This window comes from Stegostoma tigrinum, chromosome 31 (genome assembly GCF_030684315.1).
Source record: "Stegostoma tigrinum isolate sSteTig4 chromosome 31, sSteTig4.hap1, whole genome shotgun sequence".
Classification (NCBI taxonomy): Eukaryota; Metazoa; Chordata; class Chondrichthyes; order Orectolobiformes; family Stegostomatidae; genus Stegostoma; species Stegostoma tigrinum.
Window position 1 is genome coordinate 37,902,627 of NC_081384.1, and position 24,973 is coordinate 37,927,599.

The 24,973-nt window shown below is 44.5% G+C and overlaps 1 protein-coding gene across 2 annotated transcripts in view; it reads right to left on the reverse strand.

Annotated features, from left to right (window-relative positions):
- The window catches only part of LOC125466270 (transmembrane ascorbate-dependent reductase CYB561), a 235,131-nt gene that overhangs the window by 209,149 nt on the left and 1,009 nt on the right, over positions 1 to 24,973 (reverse strand). For both annotated transcript variants that reach the window (XM_059638650.1, XM_048560567.2), the window contains exon 2: positions 20,986 to 21,076. The gene's annotated coding sequence lies outside the window, so the exon portion shown is untranslated. The remainder of the gene's footprint in view (positions 1 to 20,985; positions 21,077 to 24,973) is intronic.

Genomic DNA, 24,973 nt, shown 5'->3' on the forward strand with positions numbered 1-24,973 from the left:
GGCATGTCAGTAGCATGTGCCAGTCAGACAGTTGACAGCCCAGTGACAGGCATTTCCCAGGTATCCAGACTCCAGGGCAGAGATCCCATCCACCAAGAAGTTTCAGACAGTCACAGGCCAGGACCACTTTTGAAAAACAATGAAACAGAGTTGACTACTGCTAGAATGGCAATGGCCCAGGGCCCAAGACCAAGGCAGGGCTAAGTAATGGATGGAGGGGTTTACGGGGATCAGATGTCACAGCGTGGTGGATCAGAGAGCCAGCATGAAAAGCCAGGGATGGCTCAATAGGCCTCAATTCCCAAAGCTAGGTATCTTGACCAGTTCTTCTGAAACAGGAATGCCCTTGCGAATTCATAGACAAGTGCATTGTGGTTTGTTTGTTGTTCTTGCTGCACTGTAAGCCTCTGCTGGGGTTAATTCAAATGCCGACTAGATGAGATTATTAAGTGAATGTTAATTCCACACTAGAAGGCTGAAGGCCAGTTTTTGCGAATGTCACTCCAACCCACATCCGCCAACTAACTAAACCCACAAGCTGGTTGAAACCATGTGTCCTATACCTCACTTACCTAGTCCATGACAACCTGTTCAATGAACCTACTGCTCACCTTCCATCCCGGTGACCCATATGCATATCCTGATCAAGTTTCACCCATAGATATCCTTCGCATCATGGAATGGAAATTTGGGAAGTCACTGACAAGTTTTTTTTGTGACAAACTCCATCTATCTGTATATAGCACGATAGCAAAGGCGGAGTTGGCAGCATCTGGGCTCTGAACCTAGGGTCTGTCCACTCCATCTGTTTCTCTTTATTTTTCCTTTTCTCATTATCTTTTCTTGTTATTTCAGTATTTTTTAAACTTACCTTGTGGAGGGAGCTCGGTCACATTGGAATCTGGAGCGTGGGAATGGCTGGAGTCCTGAGCAGGACTTTGGCGTTCAGCAATGAGAGGATTGCTGAGCAGAACTCTGGTGGTGGGCAGCGAGACAGCAGTACAGAGCTGATCGAATCCAGTGCAGGTGAAATAACATGGGGAATTGCGACTGCTTGTGGAGAAAGCCCAGCATTGAGCATCTGTAGGCCCGTGGCTAAAGAAGAACTTTAATTTTGAAGTCTTTAAATTACTTATTTATTTTTCTACTTTGTACCTAAGATGGCACTTGGAATGATGACATTGTGCACTTTTTGCTCTACTCCTGTACGCCCATGACAATAAAACCTAATTCTGATTAGCTACCACAGAAACAGTGCTTAATGCTCTCCTGGTTCAGGGTTGGCCACAGCCTTTCTTTCTGGGGGTGCTGCCTTTCTTTATATTCATTCATGGGACAAGGGTGTTGCCAGCTAGGTCAGGCATTAATGCCCATCCCTAATTGCCCAGGGGGCAGTTAAGAGTCATTGACATTGTTGTGGGCATGGAGTCACATGTAGTCCAGACCAGGTGCAGATGGCAGTTTCCTTCCCTAAAAGGCATTAGTGAACCAGAGATAATGGGAACTGCAGATGCTGGAGAATCTGAGATAACAAAGTGTGGAGCTGGATGAACACAGCAGGCCAAGCAGCATCTTAGGAGCAGAAAAGCTGATGTTTCAGGCCTAGACCCAAACCAGATGGGTTTTTGCTGACAATAGGTTGATGATCATCATAAGACTCTTAACTGCAGATTTTTTTAGAACTTAAATTGAAATCCCACCATCTGCAGTCGCAGAAATCAAACCCAGGACCCCTAGAACATTGTCTTCAAGTCCAAATGAACAGTCCAGCAGTAATACCACTAGGCTGTCACCTCCCTGCCTCAGAGAGAGGCCATTTATACATTTATGAAGAAACACAAACAACACTGAACATACCAAGGAGTGTCTCCTCTGTGAACTAAGTGAACAACTCATCTCTTTAAGCTCAGCAAATGAGGAGGCAATCACTGGGTTTCAAGGAATTCCATTTGCAAGATCAATTGAAGGACTTTAAAGTTTCTGCTTCCACTTTTTCATGTCAGTAATCGGTTGTACATACTGACCATTTTTCCAGTTTTCTTTCTCATGTCCTGTTTTATGCTGTTGTCTTAACGTTTATAAATCTGTCCACTCTATTTTTAGAAAAGAATTCCTGGAGATTTCACTTATCAACAGCCCACGACAGAGAATTCTGCATTCTAAATGCACTGTACAGAAAGATCATCTTCCAAATTTTTTTTTTGTGAATGTCTCAAATTACAAATTGAGAACAATTGTCCTCTACTTACCTTATCACAGCATTTGATTCATCTACCATGCTAGCATTCAAGATTAGAAGTGGACGGAGAATGGTTAATAGAGATGATGAAGTTTGGAAATTTCTTGATAGACGAGGATGTCAATGGGCATTAGATGTTGACAGGAGTTTGGAGTGGAGGCCATGCCCAGATCATCTGATCATATTAAATAACAGAGTAGGCATGAGGGAAAAGATGGTCTATTTCTGCTCTATTTTGTGTGTTTGTACACTCATGTTGAAAAAGAATTTGGTTTAATTTATTTCCACTAACATGGAATGTTACACCTGTACAGTCAGGGAAACATCAGGAAGAAAGATTAAGGAAGAGGTAACAAATGGCTGAGCCCTCCATTCCCCTCTCAGCAGGGAGTCCTCTCCTGCCAACATGCTTCTGGTTTGCCCTTTCAGAGGTATACAAATAAGAGATTAAAACTGAGAAAATTGCTAGTCTGTGTATCTTGGTGGCCCTCTGTACTAGCGTGTGAACTAATGAGCTGTTAAGATCATAATTTGATAGCTGCCATTAAACACCCTTGTGCTGCAGGTAAAGGAAGGGAAACAAATTGAAAGTTACCAGCCAGACACCGTTGAAAGGAACCATGACAAAGTATTTCAATCAATCTGCAAAACGAGACTCAAAAACACCAAAGCCAGTGCCAGCAGAGTCACCAAATGTAATTATTGCAAACTTCTCCCTGTACTCTTTATGAATGACTCAGAAACTAATCCTGATCTTTGAATAACTTTTATCTTTTTATGGATTTCCTGCTTATTTCTAATCTATGTTTGAGTATCATGTGTTATTCTTTCTCCCTATGTTTAGTAACTAACAAACTCACTCTTCTGATAACTCAAGAAAGCCAGATTAAATTAATTATTTTTAAAGTAGAGGGCCTTTAATAGAAACATACAAGATGATCAGAGAAAAATGAGACAGGGTGGACGGTGAGAGTCTTTTTCCTAGAATGATGATGCTGGCTTGTACAAGGGGGCACAGCTACAAATTGAGGGGTGATGGATTTAAGACAGATGTCAGAGGCAGGTTTTTTACCCAGAGAGTGGTAAGGGTGTGGAATGCCCTGCCTGCCGAGGTAGTTAACTCATCCACATCAGGGGCATTTAAACAGTCCTTGGATAAGCATATGGATGATGATGGGATAGTGTAGGGGGAATGGGCTTAGATTAGTTCACAGGTTGGCGCAACATCGAGGGCCGAAGGGCCTGTTCTGCGCTGTATTTTTCTATGTTCTATGTTCTATAGACTCACCTGGTTTGGGTGACAAAGGAAGGGATCCTTTTGTTGTGACCAGCCAAGGCAACTAGTGAATAAAGAAATCACAGAAAAATTAAAGCGCAGAAATAGGCCATTCAGCCTGTTGTGTCCTGTGCTGGCTGAATAATTTAGCTGTCCATCCTAATCCCACTTTCCAACATTTGGACAGTAGCAAAGAACAAAGAAAATTACAGCACAAGAACAGGCCCTTCGGCCCTCCAAGCCTGCGCCAATCGATGTCCTCTGTCTAAACCTGCCATCTATTTTCAAAGGGTCTGCATCCCTTTGCTCCCTGCCCATCCATGTACCTGTCCAGATACATCTTAAAAGACGCTAACGTGTCTGCGTCTACCACCTCAGCTGGCAACGTGTTCCAGGCACCCACCACCCTCTGCGTAACGAACTTTCTACGCATATCTCCCTTAAACTTTCCTCCTCTCACTTTGAACTCATGACCCCTAGTAATTGAGTCCCCTACTCTGGGAAAAAGCTTCTTGCTATCCTTTCAGGTTCCAGTACTTCAGATCTAGATCCTACTCATTGCTATCATCCTGCAATTAAGATGCATCCTCCTCACTGCTAAGTACACAGTCTTTCTGTTGTCTAGGTGCATAGTTCCTTGGAAGTGGAGCCGCAGGTAGACTTGTGGTGAAGAAGGCATTTTTTATGTTTGCCTTCATTGGTCAATGCTTTGGGTATAGAAGTTAAGAGATCATATTGCGGCTTTACAGGATATTGGTTTGGCCATTTTTGGATTTACTGCATGCAATTCTGGTCTCCCTGCTATAGAAAGATATGATTAAACTTAAAAGGACTCAAAAATTATTTACAAGGATATTGCCAAGATTGAAGGGTCCGATCTACAGGGTGACGCTGAATAGGCTGGGGCTATTTTCCCTGGAGTGTCGGAAACTGAGTTTTATAAAATCATGGGGGGCCTGGATAGGATGAAAAACCAAGGGCTTTCCCCAAAGTAGGGGAGTCCAAGGCTGGAGGGCATAGGCTTAAGGTGAGAGGAGAAAGATTTAGAAGGGACCTAAGGGGCAACTTTTTCATGCAAACGGTGGTGTGGAATGCCAGAAAAAGTGGTGGAAGCTGGTACAATTACAACATTTAAAAAGCATCCGGACAGGTATATGAGATAACAAGATGTAGAGCTGGATGAACACAGCAGGCCAAGCAGCATCAGAGGAGCAGGAAGGCTGATATTTTGGGCCTAGACCCTTCTTCAGAAATGGGGAAGGAGGTTCTGAAGGAGAGAGGGGGAGGCGGATAGAAGATGGATAGAGGAGAAGATAGGTGGAGAGGTGACAGACCGGTCAAAGAGGTGGGGATGGAGCCAGTAAAGGCGAGTGTAGGTAGTGAGGTAGGGAGGAAATAAGTCAGTCCAGGGAAGACGGATGGATCAAGGGGGCGGGAAGAGGTTAGTCGGTAGGAGATGGGAGTGGGGCTTGAGGTGGGAGGAGGGATTGGTGAAAGGACATGTTAGGGAGGTAGGGACGAACTGGGCTGGTTTTGGGATGCAGTGGCGGGAGGGGAGATTTTGAAGCTTGTGAAGTCGACACTAATACCATTGGGCTGCAGGGTTCCCAAGTGGAACATGAGTTGCTGTTCCTGCAACCTCGGGTGGCATCATTGTGGCACTGCAGGAGGCCCAGAATGGACATGTCATCTAAGGAATGGGAGGGGGAGTTGAAATGGCTTGTGGCTGGGAGGTGCAGTTGTTTGTTGCGAACTGAGCTTAGTGTTCTGCAAAGTAGTCCCCAAGCCTCCGCTTGGTTTCCCCAATGTAGAGGAGGCCACAACGGGTACAGCGGATGCAGTATACCACATTGGCAGATGTGCAGGTGAACAACTGCTTGATGTGGAAAACCTTCTTGGGGCCTGGGATGGGAGTGAAGGGGAGGTGTGGGGGCAAGTGTAGCACTTCCTGCAGTTGCAAGGAAAAGTACCGGGTTTGGTGGGGCTGGAGGAGAGTGTGGAGTGGACAAGGGGGTCACGGAGAGAGTGGTCCTTCCGGAAAGCAGATAAGGGTGGGGAGGGAAAACGCCTTTGGTGGTGGGATCGGATTGCAGCTGGTGGAAGTGTCGGAGGATGATGCGTTGGATCCGGAGGGTGGTGGGGTGGTACTTGAGGACGAGGGATATGTTGTTTCTGTTTTTTTATTGCGGGGAGGGGGTGTGAAGAATGAATTGTGGGAAATGCGGGACACACGGTCGAGGGCATTCTTGACTACTGAGGGGGGTGGATGTTGCGGTCCTTGAAAAATGAGGACATCCAAGATGTACAGGAGTGGAATGCCTCATCCTGGGAGCAGATGCGGTGGACGCGAAGGAATTGGGAATAGGGGATGGCATTTTTGCAGGAAGGTAGGTGGGGTGAAGTGTATTCTGGGTAGCTGTGGGAGTCGGTGGGCTTGAACTGGATATCGGTTTCTAGGTGGTTGCCGGAGATGGAGACAGCGGGGTCCAGGAAGGAGAGTGAGGTATTAACGATGGTTCAGGTGAACTTAAGGTTGGGGTGGAAGGTGTTGGTGAAGTGGATGAACTTTTCGAGCGCCGATACAGGCATCAATGTAATGGAGGAAGAGGTGGGGTTTAGGGCCAGTCTAGGTACAGAAGAGGAATTGTTCCACGTAACCTACAAAGAGGCAGGCGTGGCTTGGGCCCATGTGGGCACCCATGGCCATCCCCTATGTCTGTAGGAAGTGGGAGGAATTGAAAGAGAAGTTGTTGAGGGTGAGGACAAGTTCAGCTAGGCGGATGAGGGTGTCAGCGGAGGGGGACTGGTCGGGCCTGCGGGACAGGAAGAAACGGAGGGTCTTTAGGGACTCAGTATGGGGAATGCATGTATATAGGGACTGGACGTCCATGGTAAAGCTGAGGCATTGGGGAGCAGGGAATTGGAAGTTCCGGAGGAGGTGGAGGGCGTGGGTGGTGTCACGGATGTAGGTAGGGAGTTCCTGGACTAAAAGGGAGAAAATGGAGTCCAGATAAGTGGAGATGAGTTCAGTGGGGCAGGAACAGGCGGAGACAATAGGTCAACCAGGGCAGTCAGGTTTGTGGATTTTGGGAAGTAGATCGATGTGGGCCGTGCAGTGTTGGGTAACGAGGAGGTTGGAGGTTGTGGGTGGGAGGTCATCTGAGGTGATGAGGTTGTGGATAGTCTGGGAGATAATGGTTTGGTGTTTGGGGCTGGGGTCGCAAGCTTCAAACTCACCCCTCCCTCTACCGCATCCCAAAACCAGTCCAGCTCATCCCCGCCTCACTAACATATCCTTCTGCCTACGCCCTCCTCCCACCTCAAGCCCCACCCCCATCTCCTACCTACTAAACTTATCCCCTCTCCTTGATCTGTCTGTCCTCCCTGGACTGAACTATCTCCTCCCTACCTCCCCATCTACACACATTCACTGGCTCCATCCCCGCCTCTTTGATCTGTCTGTCTCCTCTCCACCTATCTTCTCCTCTATCCATCTTCTTTCCGCCTCCACCTCACTACTTCAGAACCTCCTTCCCCTCCCCCATTTCTGAAGAACGGTCTAGACCTGAAATGTCAGTCTTCCTGCTCCTCTGATGCTGCTTGGCCTGCTGTGTTCATCCAGCTCTACGCCTTGTTATCTCCGATTCTCCAGCATCTGCAGTTCCTAATATCTCTGGACAGGTGTGTGAATAGGAAGGGTTCAGAGGCTATGGACCAAATGCTAGCAAATAGGACTAGATTAATTTAGGATATCTAGACATCATGGAAGGGTTGGACCGAAGGGTCTGTTTCTGTGTTGTACATTTGTATGATTCTACGACTCCCACATTTAAATTGAGGGGGACCCAGTTCAACCCTTTTCCCCCAAGAGCTTCACAGTTTGTGCTATCCCATCTAGAACTGTAACAAATTGGGGAAATTCAGCCAGGGAACAGCTTATAAATAATTAGCCGCTCATGTCCAAGATTTGAATCCACAGGTAAAATGAAGAAATTTGAGTGGGTAAATTGTCACCTGGAGACCAATTTTTAAAACAATCTGCAGAAAGTTTTGAGTTTGTACTGCTACAGAATCGAAATATTTGTATTCAATACCAGCACTTTATGAGAGCAGCCAGGAAATTTTTTTTTCAATTCATTCTCAAGATGTAGACCAGCATTTATTACTTATCCCTAATTGCCCAGAAACAGTTAAGTGACAGCCACAGCATTGTGGGTCTGGAATCACATGTAGGAAAGGGAGACTCGGATCAAGCAACAAGTATTGGCCAGGCACTGACACCCACATCAGACAAGTGATTTAAAAAAAACGCTAACAGCTTCCTTTCTTAAAAGAGATTGGCCAACCAGGTGAGCTTTACATGTCAATGGCTTTGTAGTCATTGTTAGACTCTTATTTCCAGATTTATTTATTTTATTGAATTCAAATCTGATCATCTACCAGGATTTGAACCTAAGAACCTAAAACATTATCAGGCTCTCTGGATTAATGAGTCTAGCAATAATGTGCTAGGTCAACATCTTTCCTGAGGATTTAAACATTCTGTGAGTTAAACGGTGAAAATATTTAACTTGAGCTGTCCAATGTTTTACAAGCGGAGTAATGGAAATTAGGCAGAGAAAGAGAGAGAGAGGCAGGGTGGGGGTGTGGAGAAGGGGAGAGGGGAAAGAACAAGGAGAGAAGAGAGAGTTTCAGGAAGCATTGAAGAGTGGAGTTTGAACTGAGGAAGCTGGGGTTGAGGAATCCTCCTGGGTTGCAAGATGTCAGCCATAGCACTTAAATAGATTTAAAGGTGCAGGCAGTTTGCTTATTAAATTCATAAGTTTGAGGAAGCAGAGCTGGAAACCTTCTTTATTTTCTTTGGGAGGTTAGTGCAACTGCTAAGTCAGCCAGTCCAACATTGGTCCTTCCAACAGCAGAACCAGCTTTCAGGAAAAGCTAACAAAGTTTACTCCCTTTTCTAATGAAGGGTCTAGGGCCGAAACATCAGCCATTATGCTCCTAAGATGCTGCTTGGCCTGTTGTGTTCATCCAGCTCCACACCTTGTTATCTCGAAGTTTACTCCCTGTTGCCTGGGGAGTGTGACATAGGATTGAGGCAGAATGAAGGGCTATCTTAAGCATATACCAGTTAACACCAGAGACATACCATTGAAAGTAATGTTCTGTCTGGAAACAGCCTGACCAAATGTATTTGAAATATATAAGGCTTGGGAAATTTGTTTTTGAACAGTGGGGATGAGTACTTAAGATAGAAGCTACTCATGACAACCAACAAAATAATTCTCCTTGAGGACTTTAAAAACTCAATCCCCTCACAATAGGAATACAGCTCAAGGAACAGGGAGTGAATAGGCCCAGACAGGCAGCTTCAGTGGCTGATTATTGTGAGCTGATCCACAAATTCCTGCTGCTGCAGAAACCTTTCCTGAGTCATCCCCAACCAACTGGAAAGGATTGAGGTGCGAGAGTGAAGGAAGCTGAGAAGCCATGGGACAGCAGGAAATACTGGGGGCCCTCCTTCGGATAGAAAGGTGATGTCAAGTATGACTTAACTCCTGTAAAGTAGGGCATGTACAGGCCAACAGCTGGAAGCTACAAGAAAAACCAATGAGATTTATCACAGCATGTACACCCCACGCAGAGAATGAGAGTCAGTCAGAGATCATAGCAGATTGGGCTTTTGCTCTGAATGCAGCTGTTAAGACACTTTAGGCAGTGTGCATGAACCCTCTGAGGGTTAACAGAGTTTTGTATCCAAAGGAAGGGTAGCCAAAGATTTCCTCATCTCACCCCATGATTCTCCTGGGTGAGATGACGAAATGACGGAGTGATGTTGGTCTGCTCTAATACTCAAAGCAACTTTCCAGCTGTGGGAAGGTATGATATCCCCACCAGAGAGTGCAGTGAGCGCCAAGGTGCTGATGAAGGGGATTGGAGACGATTTCATGCCCACCCTCCTTTATCACTGTATCCAGACTGCGACTGTGTTTCAGTCTGTGGGAGTGCCCCCACTCTGCCTGTAGATGTGACCAACCTTACCCTCAGGAATAACCTGGCAGTACCGACTGCAGTGGCAGCATGGTGGCCTATGGTCACACAGTGTATGAGCAGGCAGTTTGTGAGCCAGTGAAGGTTGAACTGATACTGCAAACAGAAAACCTTGTGATTTAGCTACCTGAGAGTGAGAGAGTGATAAATTGGTCCACGGTAGCAGCCCAACAAGCCGATCCACTGTTAGACACACAAGCTCAGAGCTGTCACACTAACATTGAGGCAGAAGCTGAATGCTACAATATTGAAGACGAGGGTTTGATGTAGAAATGGGGACCCTCTCTCAGAGCCCAGTGAGTGAGGAGTGAATGTAAACACTGCCATGAGCTCCCATGACTGGGATAAAGGACTACTGTTCACCATGAGCAAATTAACCCATTGGTTTTACCCGATTTGAATTAATTTACCAACACTAAGTCGGCCTCTGAAACTGATCAATGAAGAGGTTTAGAACAGGAGGAGAAAGTCTCCTTGATACGCCATATAGCAGAATTCCAAAGCCAACTTTCAGAAGGCTGTGAACTTGTACAGCAGCTACACTGATGCCTCCTCCAGCCTCTCCTGTATGATCTACTCCAGTATTATCAGGAGCTTTGACTACAAACCTTGTTGCTCTCAAAGCAAAGCTCACAGCTCATATTGGTGATAACCAGTGGGAGGGAAAAGGAGCATGAAAGAGCAACACACAAACTTAAACTGCCAAATGCAAAGACGGAAGTGATCTGGGGTATTCTGACAAGAATAGGCCAAGTTGAGTTTTTAGAGATAATTCCGAAAGCCCCTCTCTCATTGCTCAGGCAGTGCTATGACCATGAACAGTTCCTGGTGGAGTGGGGTTGAAGGTATATCCAGCTACCATTGGGATTAACAGATGGGTGATTTGTGTTTTCATTCTCCTCACGCCTTGCCAAAGCAGCTTGGGTTGTTTTCTGATTTGAAGACGCTTTGTAAGTGCATTTTGGTGAGAAATGTCATGCTGTTTTAGTGGAGGTGTTACGCTATTTCAAATATACTGTTAAAGACCCCAATGTTAAAAGATTAGATGAAGCACAGTTCCATCAACACAGGGTGATTTTGTGTATCTGTGTGAAATGAGTGAGAGTGAAATGACAGCCAGTTTCACACATTTCAGCGTATTTATTTCCATTGAAGTCAATAGAAATAAAAATCAGATACAGGAAATGTCAATGCCAAATATCTCAAACAAAGAACAAAGAAAATTACAGCACAGGAACAGGCCCTTTGGCCCACCAAGCCTGTACCGATAAAGATCCTCTGTCTAACCTGTCATCTAATTTCTAACAGTCTGAGTCCATTTGCTCCCTGCCCATCCATGTATCTGTCCAAATATATCTTAAAAGACGTTAACGTGTCTGCGTCTACCACCTCCACTGGCGACGTGTTCCAGGCACCCACCACCCTCTGTGTAAAGAACTTTCCACGCATATCTCCCATATACTTTCCTCCTCTCACTTTGAACTCATGACCCCTTAGTAATTGAGTCCCAACTCTGGGAAAAAGCTTTTTGCTATCCATCCTGTTTATACCCCTCACGATTTTGTAGACCTCAATCAGGTCCCCCCTCAATCTCGGTCTTTCTAATGAAAATAATCCTAATCTACTCAACCTCTCTTCATAGATAGCACCCTCCATACCAGGCAACATCCTCGTGAACCTCCTCTGCACCGTCTCCAAAGCATCCACATCCTTTTGGTAATGTGGCAACCAGAACTGTACACAGTACTCTAAATGTGGCCGAACCAAAGTATTATACAACTGCAACATGACCTGCCAACTCTTGTACTCAATACCCCGTCCAATGAAGGAAAGCATGTCATATGCCTTCTTGACTACCCTATTGACCTGCGTTGTCACCTTCAGGGAACAATGAACCTGAACACCCAGATCTCTCCGTTCATCAATTTTCCCTCGGACTTTTCAATTTACTGTATAGTTCGCCCTTGAATTTGATCGTCCAAAATGCATCACCTTGCATTTGCCCGGATTGAACTCCATCTGCCATTTATCTGCCCAACTCTCCAGTCAATCTATATTCTGCTGTAACTATTTGTTGTAATCATTTTTAAATATTTAACTAAAATAAATACTGGTGCTCATCATGAGGCACCTTCCCCACAGGGATAGCAGCAACTCAAGCTGAAGACTTCAACCACCCTCTCAGGAGCAAGTTTTTGAAAAACACAAGGAGTAAGCAAGAAGGTAGGTGAGGGCCATGTAGTGGATGTTGTCTACATGGACTTTAGCAAGGCCTTTGACAAGGTACCACATGGTAGATTGTTGAGTCAGGCTGAATCTCATGGAATTCAGGGAGAGCTAGGCAACTGGATGCAAAATTGGCTTGATGGTGGACGACAGAGGATTGTGGGAGAGTGTTGTTTTTTCAGACTGGAGGCCTATGACCAGCAGTGTGCCACAAGGATCAGCACTGGGTCCACTGTTATTCATTATTTATATAAATGATTAGGATGAGAATTTAGGTAGTATGGTTTGTTGTATGGTCAGGTAGTAATTCGTGGATGACACAAATGCATTGCGATCTTCATCAACTGGACCAGTAGGCTGAAGAATGGCAGGTGGAGTTTAATTTTGGTAAATGCAAGTTGATGCATTTTGGTGTGTTAAACCAGGGGAGGATGTATACAGTCGATGTTCGGGTCCTGGACAATGTTACAAAATGAAGTGATCTATGGGTATAGGTCCATAGCTTCTTGAACATGGAGCCACAGGTGGTCAGGTGGTAAAGAAGGCTTTCAGCATGCTTGCCTTAATTGATCAGAGCATCGTGTGCAGGAGCTGGGGTTGTCTTGTTGCAGCTGTTACAAGACATTGATGAGGCTACATTTCAACTACTTCATGGTATAGAAAGGATATGATTAAACTAGAAAGAGTGTAAACAAGGTTTACTAGAATGCAACATGGACTGGAAGGTTTGACTTATAAGGAAAGGTTAGATAGGCTGGGACTACTTTCCCTGGTGTATAGGAGACTGAGGGGTGACCTTATTGAGGTCTAGAAAATCATGAGAAGCATAGATAAGGTAGATAGCCATTGGCTTTACTCCAGGGGTAGGGGAGTCTAAAACCCGAAGGCACAGGTTTATGGTGAGAGGGAAGAGATGCAAAAGGCTCCAGAGGAACAATTCTTTTCACACAGAGGGTGGTCAATGTCTGGAACGGGCTGGGACAGGGGTAGTGGTGGAAGTGAGTACAATTTTGTCACTGAAAAAAATTTACACAGGTGCATGAATGGGATAAGCATGGGCGGATATGGACCAAATGAAGACAAATGGGACTAGATTACTTGTGAAAATTTGGAGGGGGGGGTTGTGGGCAAGTTGAGCCAAAGGGCCTGCTTACATGCTGTAGACTGTAAAACAAACTAACGTGTGGTGATCTTTGTCAGCCATGTTAGTTTGTCCATATCCTAAGAAAAAATTGCTAAAAGTCCTCTTGAAAAACCCAAATCTCACTGCAGTCCATTCCTTTGTTATGTGGTTTGATGCCACACTGATAGCTTGGGTTTGAGACAGGCGAGTCAAGGAGAAGGCAAAGCTAAGAACTGTCTTCAGCCTTCGATTGCAATGCAGTACTTTTATATGTTAATTCTAAATATGACTACACATGGTAATCATAGATATGCCAGAATCTGACTTATAGTCACATTAGGTAGAGTTTAATCTATCTTTGTGTGTTCAGGTACAAGGATTCTCAAGACTTTCTCTCCTTCACTGGAATAGTCGGTGTAGTTTCTAGTTTAGAGTGTGCTAACTCCGACCACACTGTTTTATTTATACTCAGTGATGTGCAGCACCATGACATCATCACAAGGCTGCTCCAGGTTCTGTAGCCCTTGCACAATGTCTACAATAATCCTTTCGGTGTAGTTTGTAATCTGGACGATGTATATTGCATATTTGGAATACATCCAGCTGTAATGCATTAACATCAATGGCTCATTCACTTGACACTTACAGCCCTGCATGGAAGAGGATCAGGAATCTTCACAGTGGAGACAAGATTAGTTCCGAGCCAATATCACTCCATTCAATTCTAACGTTACTCTGTTCTTCCAATGGCTCCCTATCTTCAGGCCAATATAGCCCATTCTCTTCCAAAGTCAAACAGAAAATGCTGAAATGCCCAGTAGGTTATTGCACCATCTGTGAATAGAAAGCTGGAGTTATTAGTCAAGATTTTCATCGGATAGTCAGGGGCAGGAGTTTCTAACTCAGCACAACACCTGAAGATAAGATCAACATTGTTGGGGGACAGGTCCATATTCAAATCAAACCTGACCAATGTTCAGAGACAGACATAAGGGCTAACAGATACCCAGGCAGACAGCGCAAAAGACGTTCCTCAGTGCTATGGAAATTTTTACCTGTAACAATGCAAACTGAAATACCCTCCAACATCCAGCTCCACACACATACAACCACATATTCATCACATAGTCTCCACACACTCCCCATGCACTCCTCAGGCACTCCCTCCATACTCCCCGCACACTCTACCCACCCACTCCACATGGATTCCCCCACACTGCCCACATAGTTCCTGCATTGTCCCCACCAACTCCCAACCACTCCCCATGGATTCCCCACACTGTCCCCACATACTTCCCATACACTCCCCACACATTTCCCACACTGTCCCCACACGCTTCCCACACAATCCCATCACTGTCCTGCAGATCACACCAAATGTATCATTTAACTGCCCTTTGGACTTTTTTTTGTTCTGTGTGCTGTGCGGTGCAGAATCTATAAGAGCTGGTCACTATATCCTGAAAGTGTCTTGAGTCAAAAATCAACACAAGGGTGGAAGTGGTATCAGAGATAATGGGAACTGCAGATGCTGGAGATTCCAAGATAATAAAATGTGAGGCTGGATGAACACAGCAGGCCAAGCAGCATCTCAGGAGCACAAAAGCTTTTTGTGCTCCTGAGATGCTGCTTGGCCTGCTGTGTTCATCCAGCCTCACATTTTATTAACAAGGGTGGAAGTGGTTGCTCCAGCTGTTTAAAAACAGGCTGAGATGAAGATGGAGGCTCTGATACCTGACATGATTTGGTGCAGTTTGGCCTCTCTGTTCATCTCATTTCAACACAGCTCTGCAAAGAATCCCCTTGTCTGGATCTGCCTTTTCTTATTTGGAGCTATACTCTGGATATTAATGCCTTGTACACATACTTATGTTCCAAGCAGCTCTTCTATCAACCTAGATCCTGCAGCATACAAGTCAATATTAATGTAAAAATATTGATACTGCCACGACACACTGAGAAAGCATTTTGGAAGTCTTAGATGTTTTAGATAAAGGAAACACTAGGAAAGCAGTTCAGTGTTCAGTCTTCATAGGATCTTTAGGGATGGTTCTTGTGCTGATCAGAATACTGCTTCTTGGTTTTGGGTTTTTAAGATACTTCTGGTTTGCAAGAGGCATAGGGTGGCTGGTTCACTAATAAGAGCTGTCTGGCTTATTGAGTAAAAACCACAGCATACAGCTGAATGAAAGATGAATTAGTTTTCTTCAGGTTTACAGTGGCTTTTACTGCAGAGAACAGTGTGAGATCCTGGCTGGCATTCATCTGACTAGCTTCAGTGTATCTTGTTCAGAGCTCCAAGCTGTTCAGCCACCTAAAAACCAATCGCATAGTTGATGGCAGGCAGAAGTAATTGTCATTGGTCATTGGTCAGTAGTCCACAGACCAATCTGTTAAATGTTGCCAGCCAAAGCTCCTTTTGTGTACAATCTTTCAGTTCCAGTTCATAGGCAAACACTGCTGTAACCCACAGCTGTGTAAGCTATGCTCAAAATGAGGATCAAATTATTTACTTTTAAGCCATGCAATAGTCCTTCCTTTCAAAACAGCTCTTTTTCCATTTTAGTCTAGAATTTAACAATACACAAAAAAGGCACATCCTTTGCAATACTAATATCTGTGAATGTCTACTCACAATTTGTTTATTTGTTTTTTTGAGAGACTGACTACTTGGTTGAAATGTCCTATTCTGGAACTCCCCTGATTGACAACTGGATAAAATTCTATCTCTTCCTAATTGCGGGCCGATCGTCCTGCATTGACAGTTCTCATACCATTCCACAGCATTTGGATTGCATTTCCAGTAGTATTACTCTCCATTGGCACAGTGTTTTCAGCCTCAACTTCCTCCCACAGTGAAATCATTGAAGTTTACTACCTTGTTTACTAACACTGGGCAACTCCTTGGTTCTAAGGATCTCTATGTGTAACTGCAGTTTGAATCCTTTCCGTCCATGTGTCTCAGCACATTCTCCCTCTTTTAGTTATTGTCTGCCCTCATCACTAACGCTCTTCCCATCAGATCATGGTCCAGTAAGCAACTGGAGCAGCACAGTAGGTCAGTGGTTAGCACTGCTGTATTACAGTATCAGGGCCCTGGGTTCGATTCCACCCTCAGGCGGCTGTCTGTGTGGGGTTTGTATATTCCCTGCATATCTGTGTAATTTCCGCCAGGTGCACTGGTTTTCTCCCACAGTCCAAAGATGTGAAGGCTAGGCATATTGGTCATGCTAGATTACCATAGTGTTGAGGGATGTGTAGATTGAGTGTGTTAGCCATGGAAAACATAGGGTCACAGGGAAAACGTAGGGGGGTGTGTTGGGTGGGATGCCCTTTGGAGAGTCGGTGTGGATTTGTTGGACCAAAGAGCCTGTTTCCACACTGTATGGATTCTATTGTGTAAAGTCATTTCGTAGAACCCTGAATTGCTACAGTGTGGAAGCTGACCTCTCAGCTCCTTGAGTCCACACTAACCCTTCAAAGAGCATCCCACCCAGACCTTGCCCCCTGCACCCCTCATCCCTTCATTTACCACCCAGCCTCCTGCACATCCTGGGTCATTATGGGGAATTAATAATGACCAATCTGCCTAAGCTGTGCATCTTTGGATGAAAACTGAACGACCAAGGGGAAGGCCACGCAGACACCAGGGCAAATGTGGAAACTTCACATTGACAGTTACCCAAGGCTGGGACCAAACGCAGAACGTTGATGCTGTCAGGCAGCAGTGCTAACCACTGAGCCACACCATTTTGTACATACTAAAAATACATTACTCAATCTATAATAATACACTTGGTCGGGCTACTACAAAAGAGAAGTTTCCAAAATGTGAACCAAAGAAAGAAGTTATAAAAATATTAATACCAAATTATTGACTTCGAACACTCAACTAAAAGTACAGTGGATGCCAGGGTTCTGAAATAAAAGCAAGAGTGCTAGAAAGTATCGATAAATCCTAGTGACCCAATTGGAAAATCCGAGCTTGATATCACAGACTGAGCATTGTTGACTAGTCTTTTTCCCAACCAACATACATTCTGCACACTTCATTGTGTAAAGCTTGCGATTAGGATCTTTAGTTACCTCTTCCATGTCTGGCTGGTTCAGGGCCAATGTTGTCACTTCTAAACACCACCCAGGCTACACTAAGCTACTCCAGCACAAACAACAAATCAAACCCATGTGTAACTTTACAAGTGAATCCTTTGGGGTCAATGATCGTACACTCCATACGCGATTCGGCAATGTCCACTTATGATCCAGACTGACATTCCAGCAAGCTTCATGGGGTAGTGCTGCATTGTTAGAAACACCATCTTTTAGATAAGACCTTTCCTTGTGGGGTCTTGCAGTGCATGACATGTCTCCTGAATTACAGCACTAACTCAACAACACATCATTACCTATCAGAGATAGTAAGAACTGCAGATGCTGGAGTCAGAGATAACACGGTGTAAAGCTGGAGGAGCAAACAAGAAATCTTTTCTGAGGAAGGGTCCCAGCCTGAAACATCAGCCTTCCTGCTCCTCTGATGCTGCCCGGCCTGCTGCGTTCCTCCGACTGTACACTGTGTTGTCTCTTCATTGTCTATCAAGCGCTTTGGGATAATATGAAAGTCATGAAAGATATTATTTTCTATCCTTCCCTTTTCTCCTTTCCTTTTTCAACATGATGCAGCTATATAATAGAAAGTTCCTTAATCCATTCATTCATTACTAAATCTCCAGTGTAGGATCTTTACCAAAAGTATCCTCAGGCAAAGAAACAGATGGGCAGGTGTTGAATCTCTGAGCAAAGACAAATGACACACATCACATACGGAGATGAAATGAAGGCTGTAGGCTTGCTCTCACTCACACTCTCTTTATTCTTGGCAGATCATAAGTTACAAATCCATGGTAATGTGTACTGACAGGGAACAGCAATTAAGAAAACTAATGAGATAAAAATGATCCCTAAAGGCTAAGCTCTGAGGAGTTTCATTAATTGAAATTACACCGTTCATTTGATTGAGAGCCTGATAGGGGAAACTTGGAACATTCAAAACGCTTTTTAGCCAATGCAATGTTTCTTTCTGACAAATAGTCATTATTGGACAGCAGTGTAAAATGATCAGATTATCTGTTTCTGGGTGTCAATTGAGGCGAAATATTAGCCAAGAAACTGGGAAGACCAACTCTGCATCAAAATATTGTCAGGAAATCATTTATATCCTGCAAAAAGCTGTTATTCTTAGAAAGTGGAATTTAGAAACCTAAACAGTGGATTCATAACCACCATATTTTCATCTTCTGGTGTGGGAGGATGATGTGGGGCGGGGGAGTAGCATTCCAGGTTTCTAAGTCCTGAAGCAGTGTCAGTGGCTTGTCCAGCAGTGTGCTGTGATCAGACGTGCTTTGGTTCACTAGGTTATCATCCCAGTTCTCCAGTGTAGCTCATACCCACCCGCAAAGTCACCTCTCACTTCATGCATCCCTATGGTTTGTCATACTCCCATGCTCCATCCATTCACTCTCATATTCCTCATGCCACCTTATGTTCCTTCCCATCTTCAACCCATGCACCCTCCCTGGCTACTCAACCAGTATCCATTATGGGAAGAGTCAGGATTTCTTCAATATGGACATTAAACAAATAATCTTCTTACAATATAACCATAGCTCTCATATTCATATATGCTACATACTAATAGATGTCTCATTCATAAAAACTATTCAAAAACTACAAATCCCTGCAAGCCATTTAAGATAGACACTTATCCACTTACCACATCAGAGATAATCCTTTAATAACCACTTAAAACTGTCAATGAAAATCTCATCATGACTCCGTGCCGAGAGATGTGATTTTTGAACATTTAACACTTAGTCAAGCATAATTCATAACACCCCCAGCTATCAAAGTATGCTATGTGAAATAGAAACAATGCGATCCATTGAAACTGAAAACGTAGAAAGCCTTTTCTAAGCTGCAGGTAAAGTTTCATTTCCATTTCAAAGCCGTCTCAAACAGTGGAGTGAAGGAGGTGGTTAAATTTGTTTTATTTCAACAGCAGAACGTTCCTTTTTATAAAGCAAATGATGTACGGACGTACGAACCTTAGCTCAAAACACAATGGGAAGGTTTTCTGCACATTTTTGAATACATTATAATCCTTCCGTATTTGGAAAAGTACCATAGTGCATGCCAATACCAAACACAGTATTGATCAATATGACTTACAGTTTTTTTGAAAGACAGGACTTAATGATCAATTGTTGCATTATAAACACAAATACATTTAAATACAGAATCTAATTGTGACATTTAAGGCATGTAAGTCTTATCAACTCCTCATGACTGGTCATGACTTGAGAAGCTTTTTTCAGGCTTCCAAAACCAGCATCAGGGCACTAAAACAGACGGATGGGGAGGAAGGAAAGTGAAAATTTCTTCTGATCCTCACAATGGTCATCCCGTTCTCTGAAGAGAAGCAGGATTTATACTCATGGCATTCCTCAGCTGTTCAAAGGCCATTTGTGGGGAACGTCCAGACAGGGAAATTTGGTTTTGCAACCAGAACGTGAATTTTTGATTGTTCTGGTTGCAAAACCAAATTTCCCTGTTTCCTGTTTTAATTCCTATCACCATCAGGAGACGGAAATCCAGTCCAATATGTCAGTACAACATATCATTAAAAAGAACACCCAATCACACAGCAATCTATCAGTACAGCCCTGGGGTTTCAGCCAAACCTTTACTACTTGCTGGAGTTGGGATCTGAACTTAGAATGTCCTGACTCAGAGAGGAAGCGGACTAGCCACAGCTAATACAGAACCAAGTGACCAAGGTTGGCATTTTTCACAGTTTATGTGTTGGCCCTTTGCTTTAAATACTTCTCAGGCAGGAAGTATTACTCACTGCTATGCCCAATATTGATGGGATAGCACAGAAATGTTCTGGAGAAATGCTGGGAAATGTGTGCAAGACCAGAGCATATTTATCTGCAGTGACAAACAGAAATAAAACGTGTCTTTGGGATTCTGGATGAGACAGTTCAGCCTCTCAAATCCCTTTTGTTATTTGATGAGATCATGTGACCTAACTCTTATACTCCACCTTTCTCCCATATCTCTTAATACCTTGCAATAACAGAGATAAATCAAGCTGATATTTATCAAAAAATAATTGATTGAACAGCCATTTCTAGAAGAGAGTTCCAAGCTTCCACCTTATTTCCTGTGTAGATGAGCAGAACAAGGGGACGCAATGGCCTAGTGGTATTATTGCTGGTCTGTTAATCCAGAGACCGAGATAACATTCTAGGGACCCAGGTTTGAAACTTGCCATGGCAGATGTTGGAATTTGAATTCAGTAAAATATCTGGAATTAAGAGTCTAATGATGACTGTGAATTGATTGTTAGGGGCAAAAAAATCCCATCTGATTCATTAATGTCCTTTAGAGAAGGAAACTACCATCCTTGCCTGGTCTGGCCTACATGTGACTCCATACCCACAGCAATGTAGATGGTTCATAACTGTCCTCTGGGCAATTAGGGATGGGCAGTGATGCCCTCATCCTGTGAATGAATAAAGGGGAGAAAAAAGCCTTCCTTAATTTGGCAGCATCCGTAGACAGAAAAACAGAATTAATGTTTCAAATCTGATACAATTCTTCTTTAAATCTGAATTGTTTTCGGTCAACAACATTCAATTCTGAAGAAGTGTCACACAGGACTCAAAACATTTAACTATGTTTATCTCTCCACAGATGCTTCCAGACGTGCTGAGTTTCTTCAGAATTCATTGAGCTTGTTTCAGTTTTCTATTGGAATAACTTACCTTTAGTCTAACCTTTTTCACTGTGTAAGGTTTGGCTCTCATTTTCATCCTAGTCCGAGAGATCTCCTGAATAAGGTCAGTATGCACAGAGATTCAGAGCTCAGATTTCCATGTGAAACCAATGGCAGTGTAATGAACTCTGAGGCACTGATAGATGGCAGGGGGAATGAATTCCTGACACAGAGCCAGCACATGCTTTAGAGACTGAATCCTTAGAGTAAAGTAGGATGAAAAATTACTCAACCTGCTATTTACATCCCTGTACAAAGTCTCTCTAACTTTGTTCCAAGCTTCAGTTCCAGCCCAGGCACTGATCCACCAGGCGAGTCAAGAATCTAAAAGCAAATAAGAAAGTTCATTAAATCCAGAAAGCAGGAAAGACAGGATAGGATGTTGGCACTTGAAACAAAGTATATGGGTTTCTGCTTCATTCTTCATTATAACAGCAGTATTTTTGAAGTAAATAGAAGTGGCATATCCTAACCGTCTACCAGGAGCCCAATTAGTTGTTGAAAACTTTGAAACCTGTTGAAGATTGTCTCCGTTTCGTCATTGTTTCTATTTTTAATCAATGATAGTTGGATTTCCCTGGCTTTCGGAAGCCCACCATGTTAAAGAAGGTGAGGAGTACTGGATCATTTATAGCACAGTTTGTGAGTTAGGAGCAGAGGTTTTTTGCCCAGACCTTACAAGCTAATATTATAAATCCACTTCCTCCAAGACTGCCAACTCCCTGGCCCCCAACCATCTGATCTTCACTACAGACATCCAATCCCTGTACACCTGCATCCCCACACAGCTGGCCTAAAAGCCTTCAGCTTCTTCCTGTCCCGCAGGCCCAACCAGTCCCCCTTCATCAACACCCTCATCCGCTTCACCAAACTCGTCCTTACCCTGAACAACTTCTCCTTTAACTCGTCCCACTTCCTACAGACTAATGGGGTGGCCATGGGTACCTGTACGGGCCCATGCCATGCCTGCTTCTTCATAGGATATGTGGAACAGTCCCTTATCCACAGCTACATTTGCCCCATCCCACGCTTCTTCCTCTGTTACATCGATGACTGTATCTGCGCCGCCTCATGCTCCCACAAGGAGCTTGAACAATTCATCATCTTTACTAACACCTTCCACCGCAACCTCAGATTCACCTGGACCATCTCTGATGCCTCTCACTCCTTCCTGGACCTCTGTCTCCATCTCTGGTGACCACCTCGAAACTGATACCTATTTCAAGCCCATCAACTCCCACAGCTACCTAGAATATATCTCCTCTCACCCACCTTCCCGTAAGAATGCGATCCCCTGCTCCCAATTCCTCCACCTCCACCGCATCTGCTCGCAAGATGGGGCATTCCACTCCCGAACATCCCAGATGTCCTCGTATTTCAAGGACCGCAACTCCCCCACTTTGGTGAGCGAAAATGCTCTCGACCACATCTCTTGCATTTCCCATACCTTTGCCCTTACATTGCCTCCTCCCAACAAAAACAAAGACAGAATCCCCCTTGTCCTCACATATCACCCCACTAACCTCCACATCCAATGGATCATTCTCTGCCAACTCTGCCACCTCCAATCTGACCCCACAACTAAAGAGGTATTTCCCTCCCCATCCCTATCTGTCTTTCGTAGGGACCACTCTCTCCGTGACTTCCTTGTCCGCTCCACACTCCCTACTAGCCCCACCATTCCCAGCACCTTTCCCTGCAACCGTACTACACCTGCCCCTACACCTTCCCACCACCCCCATTCAAGGCACCAAACAAACCTTCCACATCAAATAGATGTTTGCCTCCACATTTGTCAATGTGATCTACTGCATCCGTTGCTCCCGAAGTGGCCTCCTCTGCATCAGTGAGACTAAGCAGAAGCTTCAGAGACCGTTTTGTAGAGCACCTGCGCTCTGTTCGTGACAAATGTCAACACCTTCCAGTTGTCAAATATTTTAACTACCCCTCCCACTCGCCTGACGATATGTCCATCCTGGGCCTCCTCCAGTGTCACAATGACGCCACCCAGAAACTGGAGGAAAAGCACCTCATATTCTGCCTCGGGACCTTACAGCCCAATGGCCTAAACGTGTACTTTACCAGTTTCAAAATCTCCCCACCCCCAGCTTCATCCCATGACCAACCCTCCCTCCTATCCCCACTTCCTTGACCTGACACAACCTGTCCATCTTCTCTCCAACCGACCCAATCCCCCCACCTCACTGAACAATCCCCACCACTCTTCACTTGCAATCACCTATCACCACCCCACCTCCCTTCCACAGCTCCACCACTCCTCTCTCTATTTATTTCTGAGCTTAATTCCCCCTCCCCCATTTCTGAAGAAGGGTCCCAACCCGAAACTTCAACTTTTCTGCTCCTCTGATGCTGCTTGTCCTGCTGTGCTCCTCCAGCTCCAAATTGTGCTATCTCTGATTCCAGCATCGGCAGTTCTTACTATCTCCTGTAAATCCCAGTCCTCTCCCTCTCAATTTTCCATTCTCAACTTCCACCATCCTGCCAATATGGCCTGCTGCCCAACACCATTCTCATTTCTACTCCATATCCTCACTTCACTATGATAACCCAGCCCATCTCTAACGCCCATCCAATCCATCAATTTCCCCAAGCTACCCATGATCATCAAATCCATGACCGTCCCTGCAGCCAGGTTCTTTCCACTTCTGGGTTCCCCATGCAATATCCCTGGCACCCCACCCATTGCCCCCCGCTACTGCCCCCACTCCTTGACACTTTCCCATCCCCTAGACCCAAGACATGCACCATCATTGGGGTCATTAAGTAAGAGAGGGTGGGACTGACAGAAACCAATTTGAAGTGTTATCCTGGACAAGCAATCAATATAGGAGAAGCACCTTCACACTGTCACTGTGAAACTTATTGCAGTTTAAAGGATTGCCTTACTTTGAAATTATTTCTTTTTCCCTGAAGGATTGGAGGCTGAGGGGTGACCTTATAGAGGTTTATAAAATCATGAGGGGCATGGATAGGGTGAATAAATAAGGTCTTTTTCCCCAGGGTAGGGGAGTCTAAAGCTAGAGGGCATAGGTTTAAGGTGAGAGGGAAAAGATTGCGAAGAGACCTGATGGGTGAGAGGAAGTGATGGAGGCAGATACCGTTACAACATATCCTTCCAGAATAGAGAAGTTGAGCTAATGGTGCAATCAAAGATTATGAAAAGGTTTAGAAGGACAGGTAGCTGTGGGAGACAGGAACAAGGGACTGTAAATATAAAATGATCATTCAGAAATTGAATTTAAAAAGTCAAGAACAATGTTCTTCCCCAAAAATTAGTAAGGATTTAGAATTCATTATCTAGGGGAGTTATCTCTCATTACCTAGTGGCGGGAAATAGCTTAGCACTGACAGGGAAACTTGATAAACCCACAAAGGAGAAAGAAGTGAATGAGGCGTCCCAAAGTGGGGGCCTTGAGGTGAAATTTTAGTGCTGCAAGTTAGCAATGGGGCCATGGATATGTGACTGAGTTCTTACAGCTGTGTTCTCACTGTCACCAGCATCACCAGCCACACCGCACCCCCACACCTCACAGCTCGCAACATGCCAATACCCTGCTCCCTCAGCCCTCACTGAGCGCTCACAACCAATTTCAAGCTTCAAAAAAGGGTCATATTGGAGGCACAGGAATGAAAGGATTCACTGACAACCTAAAAGCACCAGCAGATAAAAACGGGCCAAATGGGCTGTTTCTTCCCTGTGTGGAAAACCATGAAAACCCTTAAATTGATGAGGTCAAAAATGACCATTCCCCTGAACTGTAAAAGACATCAACATGAACTTGGCGTGAGGCAGGAGAGAGCAGGATGGAATGGCACAGCAGAGAGGCACTGGGGTACAATTCCCATTTGCAGAACTTTCTACGATACAAACCCAGAAAAATGTTATTTACGTTTCAATGCAAACAAGATATTTGTGCCTGATCGAAGCTGTAATCGGCTGCTTTTTACGAAGAGAAACCAGGCACATAACTGCCTGGGGTTTTCCTTTCTCTGCGTGTGCTGTCATTTGGCATTGATATCAATGAATGTAATGTTCATCTGCACTGTGCTTAAAGGATGAAAAAATGGGATTAGTGAGTACAGCTTCTGGGAGAGTTTATCTCATGGGGCAAGTGTGTGTGTGTGTGTGTGTGGGAGAGAGAGAAAGAGAGAGACAATTCAGTGCAACATTCCTTCTGCTGCCATTCAGAGGCAGTGTTA